This window comes from Bos grunniens, chromosome X (genome assembly GCF_055505025.1).
Source record: "Bos grunniens cultivar Pamir isolate PY7600 chromosome X, Bosgru_T2T1.0, whole genome shotgun sequence".
Lineage (NCBI taxonomy): Eukaryota > Metazoa > Chordata > Mammalia > Artiodactyla > Bovidae > Bos > Bos grunniens.
In genome coordinates, this window is record NC_141194.1 from 123055674 (window position 1) to 123074105 (window position 18432).

The following is an 18432-nucleotide window of genomic DNA, read 5'->3' on the forward strand; positions in this document are numbered from 1 at the left end:
ACTAGAGCCAGGAAACTTCAAGAATATTAAGACAAAAATGTTTTTTAAAGTTAAAGAAGAGTAACTTTGGAGGATGAGTTGATGGTGGTGGTATTGTAATGACACTGGTGAGACACATGAAACCCAAGTTGTTTGAAAACAACTTATTCCTTGCAAATTATCTCATTACTATTTTAAACTGCTTTCATGTTGATGGTTAATATTTTGTATTAACTATATTAAATAATATAATTTTAAATAATATAGTTTATTCTTAAATCCCTTTAATTCCTGGAAATATTTTAGCCTATAGAGCAAAAACATTCTGCTGATCTCAGCCATAACTGGCCAATACGTGTCACTGCAGAGACTGCAGGTAACAGCTTGTAGGGAGGACAGTACTACTGAACCAAATGCAGTAGTCTGGGTGGGAACAGTGAAAATGCTTTTATGGCTCACACTTAGCAGGAAGTAATGGGCTAATATCATAAAAAAAATGCTGAGAATGCATTTTGGGGGGCTTTTGGCTGCTAATCAGCTGGGGCAGCCAATGGTCTTTGATAGAGAGCCACTCTAATTTCTGTGGTAGCTGGGACTACAGACACTTTGTAATGAAGAAAATTACCAGTTCCTGTTCCTAAGGACAGAGTAGTGCCAAAGATGGAAATTTCATTTTGTATCCAAGAAAGGAGGGTGAATTGGAGTTAAGAAGGGAAGGGAGAGAGATTGGTTTCTTGGTGCATGGCCAAGAAATAGTTCATTCCTGACATGAGCATCATGTACAGAAATTGTCTAGGATAATGTCTGGTTCTCACTGAATGTTTAGTAAATGTTTGTTGGAGTTGATCTTCTCTTTAACTCTTTCCCTGACATGGAATAATTATAATTAACTCATTATTCTGATCAGCATCTGGCATCCTGATACTAGATCATTAAATGAAATAAACAGAAACTGAAGAAGTGGTTAAATGTTAACCCTTAATTCTGTATTGCATTGTGTGCTTGTGGTTTATCTTACACCAATAACTTAGTTCTTCACAAGTCTTCTGACCATTCTTCAATACTTCTTAGTAGGCATTGAGTAGGAGTGGCCTGTCAGGAGAGGGTTATTGACCAGGTGACATTGAACAGCTGTTTATCTTTACTGAGATAAGGGCAAGAGAAAACAGATTTCCACTGTATAAGCACCTCCTGTGATATCAGATAAAACTCAACTATATAATCATTTGAAACTGACACAATATACCCAGATTAAACTTCCAAAAGCGTAGCTCTAATTTTATAATTCTGTACTCAAAAATGTTGGATGGCTCCCCATTGGCTGGTGAATAAAATTAATCCCTTAATCTGGCACTCTATGGTGTATATTCTACCTTTCAAGGTTATATCCTGTTCTCCTTCACAGATCCTGAAACTTGATCTAAGCTATTCTTCACATGTTTCCTTGTCTTTCCATCCAAGGATTTCCCCTTATGCTATGCTTTCTAATATGTATGTCTTCCCTCACATTCAGATTCATTCAAATTTTATCCATCCTTTATGTTAGATTGGGTTCAGATGTTATGCTCTTCAATAAATCATCCTTTATTCTTTCAGAATAATCATTCTCCTTTCTCCAGAAACTTTGATGAGGCTTTATGGTGCTGACAGAGATAGGCTGACCATCTCTTTCTTGAAATTCTCAAACCCCCAAAGCTATGAAAATAAAAATAATTTCAAAATTCATTAAAAAATCAGATCTGACCTGAACTCATTTGGTAGTAAAATTCAACCTGAAGTGATGTGAGACTCTCTCTAGTCTTTATTTATCTCATCTAATAAGCATTTATTTCAGTTCAGAAATAGAAATGTATTTGATAATGCACTACTCTCTCAAATCCCTCTGTGTTATTTAATCACTGGCAGGTAAAGAAGCTGTCTGCCAATGCAGGAGACATAGGAGACTCAGGTTCGATCCCCGAGTTGGGAAGATCTCCTGGAGGAGGAGATGGCAACACACTCCACTATTTTTTGCCTAAAAAATCCCATGGACAGAGGAGCCTGGTGGGCTAGAGTCCGTGGGGTCACAAAAGAATTGGCCATGACTCAGCAACTGAGCATGCACACATGCCTGGTATACTACTTGTACTTGAATACTACTTGTATATGAATCTTATGTCCTAAGTCTGAAAATGTATGAATCCTGAAATACATCTGTTTCCAAGATTCTTGGAGAGGAATTGTAAACTTGATTAGATTTATATACAGTTGTCTTTTTTTATTCTGCCTTATATCTAGACAACCATTCTATTCTGAGAGAACCTGCCATCATGTGAGTCAGTGGGAATTAGGGCTCCATCTCCATCATGAATTTTGAAGTCACCTGGTACTTCAACCTCATCTCCCCTGGTATTTGGTCACAGATGTATAACCTAAGCTTCACCATTTGAACGTTCCCTCCTGGGACTTGGAATTCTGAGAGCGATGCAAAGGAACAGAGAGATTTAGAGATTATTCCTTGAGGCGGTAGTTAAGTGACCTGTGGCAGTGATGCCATCACCAGCTGTTCCTGTAAAGTGACTTTGGCTGTATTTCTTGTTGCCTAGTTACCTTTGGTTATTGATTATTTTTTTCCCTAGTTTTCTTTTTTTTAAATTTATTTATTTTAATTGAAGACTTATTACTTTACAATATGGTAGTGGTTTTTGCCATACATTGACATGAATCAGCCATGGGTGTACATGTGTTCCCCATCCTGAACTTCCCCTCCCAGCTCCCTGCCCATACCATCCCTCAGGGTTATCCCAGTGCACCAGCCCTGAGCACCCTGTCTCATGCATCGAACCTGGACTGGCGATCTATTTCACATATGACAATATTCATGTTTCAATGCTATTCTCTCAAATCATCCCACCCTTGCCTTTTCCCACAGAGTCCAAAAGTCTGTTGTTTATATCTGTGTCTCTTTTGCTGTCTCACATATAGGATCATTGTTACCATCTTTCTAAATTCCATATATATGCATTAATATACCATATTGGTGTTTTTCTTTCTGACTTACTTCACTCTGTATAATAGGCTCCAGTTTCATCCACCTCATTAGAACTGATTCAAATGCATTTTTTAATAACTGATTAACATTCCATTGTGTATATGTGCCACAAATTTCTTATCTATTCGTCTGCCAGTGGACATCTAGGTTGCTTCCATGTCCTGGCTATCGTAAACAGTGCTGTGATGAACATTGGGGTACATGTGTCTCTTTCAGTTCTGGTTTCCTCAATGTGTATGCCCAGCAGTGGGATTGCTGGGTTGTATGCACCCCCACTCCTGTAGTCTTGCCTGGAAAATCCCATGGACAGAGGAGCCTGGTAGGCTGCAGTCCATGGGGTCTCTAAGAGTCGGACACGACTGAGCGACTTCACTTTCACTTTTCACTTTCCTGCATTGGAGAAGGAAATGGTAACCCACTCCAGTGTTCTTGCCTGGAGAATCCCAGGGATGGGGGAGCCTGGTGGACTGCCATCTATGGGGTCGCACAGAGTCGGACACGACTGAAGTGACTCAGCAGCAGCAGCAGCATGGGGGTTCTATTTCCAGTTTTTCAAGGAATCTCCACACTGTTCTCCATAGTGGCTGTACTAGTTTGCATTCCCACCAACAGTGTAAGAGGGTTCCCTTTTATCCCCACCCTCTCCAGAATTTATTGTTTGTAGACTTTTTGATAGCAGACATTCTGACTGGTGTGAAATGGTACCTCATTGTGGTTTTGATTTGCATTTCTCTGATAATGAGTGATGTTGAGCATTTTTTCATGTGTTTGTTAGCCATCTATATGTCTTCTTTAGAGAAATGTCTGTTTAGTTCTTTGGCCCATTTTTTGACTGGGTCATTTATTTTTCTGGAATTGAGCTGCAGGAGTTGCTTGTATATTTTTGAGATTAATTCTTTATCAGTTGCTTTGTTTGCTATTATTTTCTCCCATTCTGAAGGCTGTCTTTTCACCTTGCTTATAGTTTCCTTCATTGTGCAAAAGCTTTTAAGTTTAATTAGGTCCCATTTTTTTATTTTTCCTTTTACTTCCATTACTCAGGGAGGTGGGTCATAGAGGATCCTGCTGTGATTTATGTCAGAGAGTGTTTTGCCTATGTTTTCCTCTAGGAGTCTTAGAGTTTCTGGTCTTACATTTAGATCGTTAATCCATTTTTGAGTTAATTGTTGTGTATGGTGTTAGAAAGTGTTCTAGTTTCACTCTTTTACAGGTGGTTGACCAGTTTTCCCAGCACCACTTGTTAAAGAGATTGTCTTTTCTCCATTGTATATTCTTGCCTCCTTTGTCAAAGATAAGGTGTCCATAGGTGCATGTATTTATCTCTGGGCTTCCTATTTTGTTCCACTGATCTATATATTGGTCTTTGTGCCAGTACCATACTGTCTTACTGACTATAGCCTTGTAGTATAGTCTGAAGTCAGGCAGGTTGATTCCTCCAGTTCTGTTCTTCTTTCTCAAGATTGATTTGGCTATTTGAAGTTTTTTGTAATTCCATACAAATTGTGAAATTATTTTTTCTAGTTCTCTGAAAAATACCATTGGTAGCTTGATAGGGATTGCACTGAATCTATAGATTACTTTGGGTAGTATACTCATTTTCACTATGTTGATTCTTCCAATCCATGAACGTGGTATATTTCTCCATCTATTTGTGTCATCTTTGATTTATTTAATCAGTGTTTTATAGTTTTTTATATATAGGTCTTTTGTGTCTTTAGGTAGATTTATTCCTCAGTATTTTATTCTTTTTGTTACAATGGGGAATGGAATTGTTTCCTTAATTTCTCTTTCTATTTTCTCATTGTTAGTGTATAGGAATGCAAGGGATTTCTGTGTGTTAATTTTATATCCTGCAACTTTATATTGATTAGCTCTAGTAATTTTCTGGTGGTGTATTTATGGTTTTCTATATAGAAGATCATGTCAGCTGCAAACAGTGAGAGTTTTACTTCTTCTTTTCCAATTTGGATTTCTTTTACTTCTGTTTTTTTTCTGATTGCTGTGGCTAAAACTTCCAAAACTGTAGTGGTGAGAGTGGGCACCCTTGTCTTGCTCCTGACTTTAGGGGAAATGCTTTCAGTGTTTCACCATTGAGAATAATGTTTGCTGTGGGTTTATTATATATGGCATTTGTTATGTTGAGGTATGTTCCTTCTATGCCTGCTTTCTGGAGGGTTTTTATCATAAATGAACGTTGAATTTTGTCAAAGACTTTCTCTGTATCTATTAAGATAATTATATGGTTTTTATCTTTCAATTTGTTTATGTGGTGTATAACACTGATTGATTTGCAAATATTGAAGAATTCTTGCATCTCTGGGATAAAGCCCACTTGGTCATGATATATGATCTTTTTATTATGTTGTTGGATTCTGTTTATTATAATTTCGTTAAGGATTTTTGCATCTGTGTTCATCACTGATATTGGCCTGTAGTTTTCTTTTTTTGTGTGGCATCTTTGTCTGGTTTTGGTATTAGGGTGATTGTGGCCTCATAGAATGAGTTTGGAAGTTTACCTTCCTCTGCAATTTTCTGGAAGAGTTTGAGTAGGATAGGTGTTAGCTCTTCTCTAAATTTTTGGTAGAATTTAGCTGTGAAGCCGTCTGGTCCTGGGCTTTTGTTTGTTGGAAGATTTTTTATTACAGTTTCGATTTCCATGCTTGTGATGGGTCTGTTAAGATTTTCTATTTCTTTGGGTTCAGTTTTGGAAAATTATACTTTTCTAAGAATTCATCCATTTCTTCCAGGTTGTCCATTTTATTGGCATATAGTTGCTGATAGTAGTCTCTTATGATCCTTTGTGTTTCTGTGTTGTCTGTTGTGATTTCTCCATTTTCATTTCTAATTTTGTTGATTTGATTCTTCTCCCTTTTTTTCTTGATGAGTCTGGCTAATGGTTTGTCTATTTTATTTATATTCTCAAAAAACCAGCTTTTAGTTTTGTTGGATTTTGCTATAGTCTCCTTTGTTTCTTTTTCATTTATTTCTGCCTTGCTGCTGCTGCTGCTAAGTTGCTTCAGTCGTGTCCGACTCTGTGCGACCCTGTAGAAGCCAGCCTATGAGGCTCCTCTGTCCTTGGGATTCTCCAGGCAAGAACACTGGAATGGGTTGCCATTTCCTTCTCCAATGCAGGAAAGTGAAAAGTGAAAGTGAAGTCACTCAGTCGTGTCCGACTCTTAGTGACCCCATGGACTGCAGCCTACCAGGCTCCTCCATCCATGGGAGTTTCCAGGCAAGAGTACTGGGGTGGGGTGCCATCGCCTTCTCCATTTCTGCCTTAATTTTTATGATTTTTTTCCTTCTATTAACCCTGCGGTTCTTCACTTCTTCTTTTTCTAGTTGCTTTAGGTGTAGAGTTAGGTAATTTATTTTATTTTTCTCTTGTTTCTTGAGGTAAGCTTGTATTGCTATGAACCTTACCCTTAGCACTGCTTTTACTGAATCCCATAGGTTTTGGGTTGTTGTGTTTTCATTTTCATTTGTTTCTATGCATATTTTGATTTCTTTTTTGATTTCTTCTGTGATTTGTTGGTTATTCAGAATCATGTTGTTTAGCCTCCATATATTTGTATTTTTTAAGCCTAATTTGCCAGATATCCTGTTGATTCTGTGAACTATCCAATATCCTTTCAATAAACTTCTCCCCTTAAGTTAGCCAGTTAGTTTTTGTTATTTGTCTCTAAAAATCCTAACTGATTTTAGACTGTCTTTTCTTTCAACCTTTATCTTAGTTATTTCAGGCTTCTATAAACAAAGTACCATAGACTGGGTAGTTTACAAACACAACAGAAGTTTATTTCTCACATTTCTGGAGACTGGCTTTCCTGGTGGCTCATATAGTGTAGAATCTGCAGGCAATGCAGGAGATCCAGCTTCTATCCCTGAGTTGAGATCCCCTGGAGGAGGAAATGGCAACTCAATCCAGTATTCTAGCTTGGAGAATTCCATGGGCAGAGGAGCCTGGTGGGCTATAGTCCATGAGGTCACAGAGTTGGACATGACTGAGCAACTAACACTGTCACTTCACTTTTCTGGATACTGAAAGTTCCATGTCATGGTGTCAGTATGGTCAGGTTCTGAGGAGGACTCTCTTCCAGGCTATAGATTGCTGACTTCTCCTTGTATCTTCACAGTGTTGGAAAGGAAGTTAGCTATATCTCTGGCCTCTTCCTATATGGGCACTAATCCCCTTCATGAGAGCTCCACCCTCATGATTGCATCTAAACCTAGTGCAACCCCAATTACTTTCCAAAGACTCCATCTAATAAACATCACATTGGGATTGGTGTTTCAGCATATGAAGTTGGGGGGCACAAGCATTGAATTCATAACACCACTCTCATCTAGATTTTTATCTTTGTGTACTCAAAACACCTAGTAACAACAGATAATTGATAACTTTTACATATGGCACTGGTCATACTGGTAGTTTAGAAAGATCACTCTTTTTGATGATGTATAGAAAATGGGGTAGAAGAGGAAAGATTGGAGTATTCCAGTTGGGAGGTAATACTGTCGTGATTAATGTAGTAGATATGGAGATGGTGGGAAATTTTATGGATTTGAGCAATGTTTTAGGAAATAGGTCAGGATTTGATGATTGATTGATTGTGGTGGGAAGTGAATAGGGAGGAGGACAATGACTACCAAATATCTGTTTTGCATCATCAGTTGGATAATGGTGCCATTCAAAGAGTCAAGGAACATAGGAACAATAGCAGTTTGGGGGTGATAAGGGAGAGAATTGGGTCAGCTGGCAATGTATTGAGTTTCAGGACCAATGGACAGGTCCTGTAGAGAATGACTGGTGGGTCTAAAGGTCAATCAGAGTCAGAGATTAGGCATCACCACAATATTGATGGTACTTAAATCCATGGGAGTAAATGAAACCTCACAAAAGGCTAGTATAGATTGGGAAGCTACCTAGGACAGAGCACTGAGGAATATGAAAGTGATCAACTAAAGCCGAGGGAGCCATCAAAGGGGGAACAAGAGAGGAAGGACCACTCCACTGTAAATTGTGTCTGTAACAACCAATAACACATGATCTTTGTCTTCAAAGGTTGCAGGAAAGGGAAGAACAAACACATCAGTGTTTGCAACACAATGTGACAGGTATTAAATCAGAGGTATATTCGTGCAGAAGAGGTGAGTATAAGGAGAAGCCTAGTAATGAATGGGACACATCCATTATTCTGAAGTGTAGTTGACCAATTATCTGTATGGCATAATGTATTCATGGGTATATTCACGTCGGTCACATGACCGACAGACTACATATTTAATATTAAGCTTCCTTTGATTGAATTTCCTTTCAGCACCTCTTTTGCCTGCTAAGCAAGATTTCTCTAGTATTTCTTTCAATCTGCTTTGTGGTGGTAACTACTTACAGGTCAACAGAGATTCTTTTTTGCCAGTGGAAAAAGTCCGTGGGTCTAGTTAAAAATAGTCAAATATCTGACAATTTCTTTTAAAACTTTCTAGATAATTTTATTTAGTATGATTACAATTGGAAGAGAGATATTTTCATTGAATCTGGATGTGGCTGAAAGTGACTGAGTATGAAGTGAGTCAACCATCTTTATCTTCTTGGCTTGTACTTAGCCATTGATTTTTTTTCTTTCCAGCAGGAAATATTTTAAAGCACAAAGAACTCAGTAGTGAAAAGAAGCCCCCTGGTTTCTAATTCTACCTCTGCCACTAGTTAAATGTGTAACCTAGAAAAGTCACTTTTGCACTCTGGGCCTTGGTTGCTACTTCTTGACAAAGGAGTTGCTATCTGTCCCAGGCACCTCACAGAATTGTTGTGGGAATCAAGTGATAAATCGATGCAAAACTCCTTGGATAACATAATGGTGCTTGTGGAAGACACCAGTCCTTTCCCAGCTTTCCATGTGATCCCATAAACAACCTAGTATCCTTTTAGTTATGTTGGAACAATGTGAAACCTCTGCTAATGAACTGAGTGGGTGTGACATGTAACTGCTAAGTCAAAGCATTAAGAGTTCATAGGCTATCTCCAAGCTCTCTATTCCCCTTCTTTAGAAGCCATGGAGATTATATGTTCTGAGGACAGAAGGAGCCTCAGTCTCCGAGTCACTAAATTGTGGAAAACCCCACTTCCCAAATGCTCCCCAATTGACTTTGCATTAGTGAGATATGTTTGGTTCTTTAGTCTCTGTGATTTGGGGGCTATGTGTGGTTGAAACATATCTAAGCCTCTTCTGGTGAACAGTGTCACAACCTAAGGCATGATGATGTTAGATTTTCTGTGGAAGTCTGTGGGAAACTAGAGATGTGCAACTTTAAACAGCTTTTGATGGTAGTTCCTGCAAGAGAAATGATAGGCTTTATTGTTTCTTTAGCAAAAACCCTTCATTTCCCATTGTCTTTCCAAACCATCTCAAAATTCAGTATTGCAACCAAGATACCAGTGCTGCCATTGGTCCTATTTTGACCCTAAGGCTGAGAGCTCACTCCTGCCACTGTTTCCTCCCTTTTAGATTATTCAGACCAACCAAAAGAATGACAACTAGGTAAAGACAATAGAAGCCTGGTAACTGCTCTACCAGGGTGAGTCCAACAGAGGTAGAGTGGGATAGGATAGGGAGATCTCGCTTCGTAAGGATATTTTTGTACAGGAAAACCCCCTTTCATTTCCTCTGATTATTTTCTCCTTGTCTGCTTCCTATTATTCTGCCTTCTATTTATTTTTTACTCATGAGCTTCTCTTATTTTAAGAGAGAGGGAGTGGCCACTCTGTGCTCAGGGCTGTAAGACATACAGAGCAGTTTAAGATACGCTTGCCTTTAAGGGATTTATAACACATTGGGGAAATGAGCTTTCCACACAGCAATCGAAACCAGTGCAAAATTATGGAATTCAGTGCTAAACTGAGAGACACAAATTGGAAACGCTGTAGCAGATAGCAGAGAGGGAGAACAATGGAGGTCATTTGGGGCGAGAGAGAACTCGGAAAGTGAGGGCTGGGATAGGAGGCTGTTGCCATAATCCAAGAGTGAGCAGATAAATCTTTGGAAATTGGCATAGAGAAGGGGAAGGGGCTTCCCAGGTGGCACTAGTGGTAAAGAGCATGCCTGGCAATGCAGGAGACTTAAGAGACACAGGTTCGATCCCTGGGTCAAGAAGATCCCCTGGAGGAGAGCATGGCAACAGACTCCAGTATTCTTGCCAGGGGAATCCCATGGACAGAGAAGCCTGGTGGGCTATGGTCCATAAGATCGCAAAGAATTGGACACAACTGAAGCAGCTTAGCATGTACGCATGCATAGAGAAGGACATGTTTGGATGAAATGCATGCATTTGTTTTTTTTTTTTAATTTAATTTTATTTTTAAACTTTACAATATTGTATTGGTTTTGCAAATATCGAAATGAATCCACCACAGGTATACCCGCGTTCCCCATCCTGAACCCTCCACCCTCCTCCCTCCCCTCCCCTCCCTCTGGGTCGTCCCAGTGCACCAGCCCCAAGCCTCCAGTACCGTGCATCGAACCTGGACTGGCAACTCGTTTCATACATGATATTATACATGTTTCAATGCTATTTTCCCAAATCTCCCCACCCTCTCCTTCTCTCACAGAGTCCATAAGACTGATCTATACATCGGTGTCTCTTTTGCTGTCTCGTACACAGGGTTACAGATGGCTAACAAACACATGAAAAGTTGCTCAACATCACTCATTATCAGAGAAATGCAAATCAAAACCACTATGAGGTACCATTTCATGCCAGTCAGAATGGCTGCGATCCAAAAGTCTACAAGCAATAAATGCTGGAGAGGGTGTGGAGAAAAGGGAACTCTCTTACACTGTTGGTGGGAATGCAAACTAGTACAGCCACTATGGAGAACAGTGTGGAGATTCCTTAAAAAACTGGAAATAGAACTGCCTTATGATCCAGCAATCCCACTGCTGGGCATACACACTGAAGAAACCAGAAGGGAAAGAGACACGTGTACCCCAATGTTCATCGCAGCACTGTTTATAATAGCCAGGACATGGAAGCAACCTAGATGCCCATCAGCAGATGAATGGATAAGAAAGCTGTGGTACATATACACAATGGAGTACTACTCAGCCATTAAAAAGAATACATTTGAATCAGTTCTAATGAGATGGATGAAACTGGATCCTATTATACAGAGTGAAGTAAGCCAGAAAGAAAAACACCAATACAGTATACTAACGCATATATATGGAATTTAGAAAGATGGTAACAATAACCCTGTGTACGAGACAGCAAAAGAGACACTGATATATAGATCATTCTTATGGACTCTGTGGGAGAGGGAGAGGGTCGGGAGATTTGGGAGAATAGCATTAAAACATGTATAATATCATGTATGAAAAGAGTTGCCAGTCCAGGTTAGATGCACGATACTGGATGCTTGGGGCTGGTGCACTGGGACGACCCAGAGGGAGGGTATGGGGAGGGAGGAGGGAGGAGGGTTCAGGATGGGGAACACAGGTACACCTGTGGTGGATTCATTTTGATATTTGGCAAAACTAATACAATATTGTAAAGTTTAAAAATAAAATACAGTAAAAAAAATTTAATGTAATTGAAGGACAAAGGCTCTTCTGTCAACAAAAGCCTTGTTATCCATAAAATGAGGAAGTTGGACTACTTGATCACAAAAGCAATTCTTGTTCTGACTTTCTATAAATATGGATCCAAATCTACAATCATAGAATATTTTGAAGTTACAAAGCATTGCTGCTAGTTTGTATGGATTCCCACATAGCTTTTGGTAATAGCCACTTTTAAAAGACCATTAATATTTGAATTACCACAATCACTAATTGGAGGTAGTTTTTCGCTAAAATTCTGAGGTCATTTTAGAAATCAAAATGATTCTATCGGAGAGATAAGGCTTACTTCCAGCAGAATGGTAACAAGAGTGTGGAGGCCATCAACAGAAATAAAGAGAAAAGCTGGTCATTAATAAGCCACAATAGCCCTAAAGATTATGGGAGGAGAACCCTGGCCTAGCAAATTACCATGTTTAGCTCTAGGTTGAGATATAGTATTTTGTAAAATTTTTCATATGGCCGAATTTGTTTATAGTTATCCTCATAGTCCAACTGCAACATTTCTTAGATCGCAAGTCCTTTTGTAATTCGTTTTCAAAACTCCAGGCAGTATATGTGGAATGAATTTCCTAGGAAATGCCCTTGGAGTTGTTTCTCTAACGGTGGACGTGGAAATACCCTGATTGCTTCACTTCTGCCTGATGCCTGCCTCACAATGCAATGACTTAGGATTAAGTGGCTATTGAATCAGACCAAAAGACTTGGTTTGCTTACTCAGTTTCTAATCAACAAGTTAGCTGGGCATAGGTCAAATAAGGATTGGCTGTCTGAAATATGAAATCTCTTCTAGGAAACCTGCTAGGTGTCAGATGTTTTCTATATATTTATTTAATGACCACTTTATAGACAGGAATGCAGGCAAGACATCTGCCAGATTGAATTCACTGTAGTAGTGAATATGTGATGAGACCAATAAGATACTTTTGCTATTTACCATTGACTAAAGCTTAGTTCCTTTAGTTAATACTGCTTTATTGATTTTGCGATTATTTTTTGAAACAGTATGTGTTTAATATCAGTATTTAATTTATTTCCACAAAATGCAAAGTTCACCCTGAGAAGAAACTGAATGTTAGCTAAAACTAACACAGATCAAGTATCTCCGTACTAAGAAAATACCTCCTGGACGAAGGGGAAGCTTTGCGATTCAGCCAGTAAATCCTGCTTCCTAAGCTATAGTGTGCATAAGGCTTTCCCACACATCTCCTGTTGCTACGGAAACCTCTTTCAGTGTCTGAGCTCTAAACAGCTGACTCATTTCAAAGTCTGGCTCTCAAACCTCTCAGCTCACAGCTTAGAGAGACAAATGGAAACAAAGAAAAACAAAGAAACAATGAAATATCAATATATACTATTTCATTTTAAAAGTAAGTAAATTATGTGTCTTAACATATAGGCAAAAGGCAAAGTAATGCAAATCCCCAGTTGCTACAGACTGCAGAAAAGATATTTCAGAAGCATCCACAATCCATGGCCTGTAAAAGGGGCTTTCTATCCTTTGGACTTAGTGACAAAGAGTAAAACTGAAGCTGAAAGAGAGATCCTCAGTGACTCCCTTATACCAAAACAGTCCAACCAGATACACATGAAAACACAAGCAAACAGAATGATCAGCAAAGCAGTTAGCATGGAGGGGGAGGGCAGAGAGAGAAGGGGGAGGGCAGAGGTAACTTCAGTTCAGTTCAGTTCAGTCGCTCAGTTGTGTCCGACTCTTTGAGACTGAACTGAACTGAACTGAACTGAAGTTACCTCTGCCCTCCCCCTTCTCTTAGAAAACATCAAAGTAGTCTTAGGAAGTGTCAAAACAAAGCTTAAGAATGTCCTAAAGGAAACTTCCTACTTTGGTCTCCATCTTTGGTTCTATTAAGTCAACTTATTCAAGGAATACACAGATGCACATTTATTAAATGGGCAGATGCCACAAATCTAGGAGTTGGATTTCAGTCCAGAGAACTTCATAACATTCCTTTGGAATTTCAGACTGAGGAAATAAATGTCTGAACACGCTCATTGGTGCCAACTGGCCCAGAGTGTATGCTGGAATTTTGTATACTTTTTACATTTACAGCTAGTAATTGTCACAGATAATAATGGAACTTTCTAAGCAGTCTGAATGCCTTTAAAAGTGATTTAGTTTTTGTGTTTTGTTTTCTAGTTTTTGGCCCCACCTTACAGCATGTGGGATCTTAGCTCCCTGACCAGGGATCGAACCCACATCCCCTGCAGTGGAAGAGCGGAGTCTTAACCACTGGACCTCCAGAGAAGTCCCAAAAGTGGTTTAGTCCCCAAGTGATTTTGTAAAGTGAAAATCAACTTTAGTTTGGTAGTGAGAAACCAACCTTTGAAGACCCAGTATGGTATGGATTAGGGGAAAATGTTACTATCTGAGCATGCCTTCACATTTTAGTGTGGGGAGAATTGCTTAGTTTCTATGATATTATTGATATTGTCTCTATTATCCTGTGTCCCTGAAAGAACTGATCAGAATATAGCTCAAGTGAATATTTAAGCATCTCTTTGTTTTATTTACCACTACAAATTATTACTGTGATTTTACTGTGGGGAAAAAGCAAATCAATAATACATATTATTAAAATAATATCTTGGTGGAAAGATGTGGAAAGAACCATTACTCAATGCATATTGAGTCTGCAAAATATCTCAAGCATTGCTCCCAAACAGGCAGAGTGTGGAAAGCAGTAAAGCAAGGCTTGTGTTTAATAAAAGTTATGACTCTTGAGGAGTCATTTTGTGTGTGTCCAAGCACATGCAGGATAATTGGCATGTCCAGTTTATTGTGGTACTTTCTACTCAATTCATTCGATGCATTGCAGTTAAATTAATGGATTCAGTTGATGAGCCTTGAAAGCCTAACTAGGCTGGTAAATCAAGGGAATGCTGTTGAACCAATATGTCTGAAATTCAAGGGGGAAAAAAAACTGGTAGGTGGAATCAAATATGTTCACATTCTAAACTCTAGAATCTGGGAAGATGTTAATTTACATAGCAAAAGGGACTTTTCAGGTGTGATTAAATTAAAGAAATGCAATGGAGAGATTAAGGTGAAATATCCAGATGGGCTCAAGGTAGTCAGTCTTATAAAAGGAAGGTAGTACAATTAGGGTCAGGGAAAGGGAAGCTGTGATGGTGGAGGTATAGGTTGGAATAATGCTCTGAAGGTTGAAGAAGGGACTTTGAGGCAAGGGATGCCAGTCTTCTCTGAAACCTGGAGAAGGCAAGGAGTTTTAGTCTCCCCTGGAATCTCTAAAAGGAACACAGCCCTGCCAATACCTTTTCAGCTGAGTCATGCCCACTTCAGACTTCTGCTTTTCAGAATTTTAAGATAATAAATTCTTGTTGCTTTAAGCCTCTAAGTTCATAGCAATTTGTTACAGCAGCCATAGTAACTAATACTTATACTCATTAAATTAGGCAAAGAGTTTAACTATAACTTTAGAAACAAGAGGGAAAAACATGGACTAGATGATAAGATAGGTAAGAGGCATCATACTTGGTGAAAATGTACACAAATATGAATGGAGCAATGTTTATGCGGCTAGAGAATGCCTTCACATGGTTTGTGCTTGGCCTTGGGTCTTTCATCAGTTTCTCTGAAGCAATAGTTAGAACCGGACATGTAACAATGGACTGGTTCCAAATTGGGAAAGGAGTACGTCAAGGCTGTGTATTGTCACCCTGCTTATTTAACTTATATGCAGAGTACATCATGAGAAACACTGGGCTGGAGGAAGCACAAGCTGGAATCAAGATTGCTCTGAGAAATATCAATAACCTCAAATATGCAGATGACACCACCCTTACAGCAGAAAGTGAAGAGGAACTAAAGACCCTTTTGATGAAAGTGAAAGAGGAGAGTGAAAAAGCTGGCTTAAAATTCCACATTCAAAAAACTAAGATCATGGCATCCGGTCCCATCACTTCATGGCAAATGGATGGGGAAACAATGGAAACAGTGGCAGACTTTATTTTCTTGGGCTCCAAAATCCCTGCAGATGGTGACTGCAGCCATGAAAGTAAAGGACGCTTGCTCCTTGGAGGAAAAGCTATGGCAAACATAGACAGCATATTAAAAAGCAGAGACATTACTTTGCCAACAAAGGTCCATCTAGTCAAAGTTATGGTTTTTCCAGTAGTCATTTATGGATGTAAGAATTGGACCATAAAGAAAGCTGAGCACTCAAGAAGTGATGCTTTTGAACTGTGGTGTTGGAGAAGACTCTTGAGAGTCCCTTGGACAGCAAGGAGATCAAACCAGTCAATCCCAAAGAAAATGAGTCCTGAATATTCATTGGAAGGACAGATGCTGAAGCTGAAACTCCAATACTGTGGCCACCTGATATGAAGAACTGACTCATTGGAAAAGACCCTGATGCTGGGCAAGATCATATCAAGATTGAAACCAGTACAGATAATCATAATGTGTCCCTCCGCTCGATCCCCACTATTAACAGTAAAGCATTCTTCCTAATATATTAGTGATAAACAAACAAACTTCATAAAGGAAACATTTTTTCACTCATATGGTACCCTTTCAAGACATAAGGTCTAAAAAAATAATGTTTAAAATACTTTTAGTTCTATAAAACAAGAGTGAAGCAAAAAGTGGGAAGAAGTTCTATAAGAAGTACTGTGGAGGAGTTAGAAGAAAAAAATATTAAAAAAAAATAATCTGAATAGACACAGATAGCTAATAGGTACATGAAAAACTGCTCAGCACCACTAATTATTAGACAAATGCAAATCAAAATTACAATGAGGTATAACCTCACACTGGTTAGAATGGCTATTATTTTAAAAAAGAAAACAAAAACAAGAAATAACAAGCGTTAGTAAGGATGTGGAGAAAAGAAAATCATGCACTATTGGTGGGAATGTAAATTAGTGCAACTACTGTGGAAAACAGTATGGCGGGTCCTCAAAAAGCTAAAAATAGAACTACCATCTGATCCAGCAATCGCACAATACCTAGAAAGTATTAAATCTGAAGAAAATGAAAATACTCATTTGAAAACATATATGCCACCCTATGTTCGTTGCAGGTTATTTACAAATGCCAAGATATGTAAATAACCTAAGTGTCTAGCAATGGATGAATGGATAATGAAGTTGTGGTATACATACAATGAAATATTATTAAGCCATAAAAAGAATGAAATCTTGCCATCATTTGTGACAACAAGGATAGACCTATAATCTTTAGAGGACAGATTTAGGACCTACCACAGCTCCCCAATATTAGAATTGGTGACCTTTCCTCATTTCTGCAGTGTAGCGGTTGTCACGTTTGCCTCACATGCAAAAGGTTCCCGGTTTGAAACCAGGTGGAAACAGACTTACTCTTTGGGCTTCCCTGGTGGTTCAGATAGTAAAGAATCTGCCTGCATTATGGGAGACCCGGGTTTGATCCCTGGGTTGGGAAGATCCCCTGGAGAAGAGAATGGCAACCTACCCCAGTATTCTTGCCTGGAAAATCCCATGGACAGAGGTGAAGAGTCGGACATGACTGAGCAACTAACACACTTTTTTTCACTCCTAGTCACTGCAAATATTTGAATGAAAATGAAAAAAACATATGTTAAGAATCTCAAAGAGGGATTCCTACACAGAAAAGAATGTAGGACTTGATAAACTTTAAAACAGTATTCAACACAGATTCTGTGGCTTAAATCTAGGAAGGTAAATTGACATAAGGCAAAGCAATATGTTGATTATTTAATTTCATAACTGCTCAGAGAGGGAGGAATTCATGTTACACTGTTCCCTTTAAAGAAGATTTTAGGATGTGAACTGTGAACCAGGCAGTGAAATTAGAAATGGTTACTTTGACAATGATAAAAAGTAACTATATATTTTCATAAATAAATGTGTTTTAATGTACATATACAAAGATATATGTTTGTGTGCATGTGTATGTATGTATGTACATAGTATGTATCTGAATTATATATATTATTGTTGTTGTTTAGTTGTTAAGTTGTGTCTGACTCTTTGTGATCCCATGGACTATAAGCTCGCCAGGCTCCTCTGTCCATGAGATTTCCCAGGCAAGAATACTAGAGTGGGTTGCCATTCCCTCCTCCAGGGGATTTTCCCAACCTAGTGACTGAACTTGTCTCCTGTGTCTTGTCCTTGGCAGGTGGATTCATAGATATATATATACATTCTTAAATATAGACTTTGAAAATTGTCTCTCTGGAAAATGTTAAGCACCTTCTCTGAGTTTCAGTTTCCTCAATGATAAAATGAGAATGACCATATATCTAGTTTATAGGATTTCTGTGAAAAGTATATGAAATAACATTTAAATTGTTTAATTCTGTGTCTGATACATTAGGGTCTCAATAATCCACCTATATGCTTATTATTTGTATATATATATCTTAGAGCGTTGTTAGGCAACGAAAGACTCTGTTTTATTTAGCATATAAATGTTCTTTCCAAGTTAAAGTGTTCTTCATATGAAATTAATTTTTCACCCTCTCCTTATTCTATACATTGCCATTTAAATGAACAAGCTCCTTTGCTACCTAAAGCTACAACCAATGTTGTTACAGAGTAGAAGTTTTAAACTGGATGAAAGGCCAGAAATTCCCTTTTATAAACGCTGACATTGGCTCAGATAAGTCATCTTGCTGTTGATGTTTGGTTATATCTTGTGATGGGAATGATATATGCATTCCACAAAAATATGGACTGTTATCTTTTTCTATAAGTTGGCCTATTTCTAGCTCATGTTACATTGAGGTATATTAAATATGAGATAATTCCACAAACAAGATAAACAGG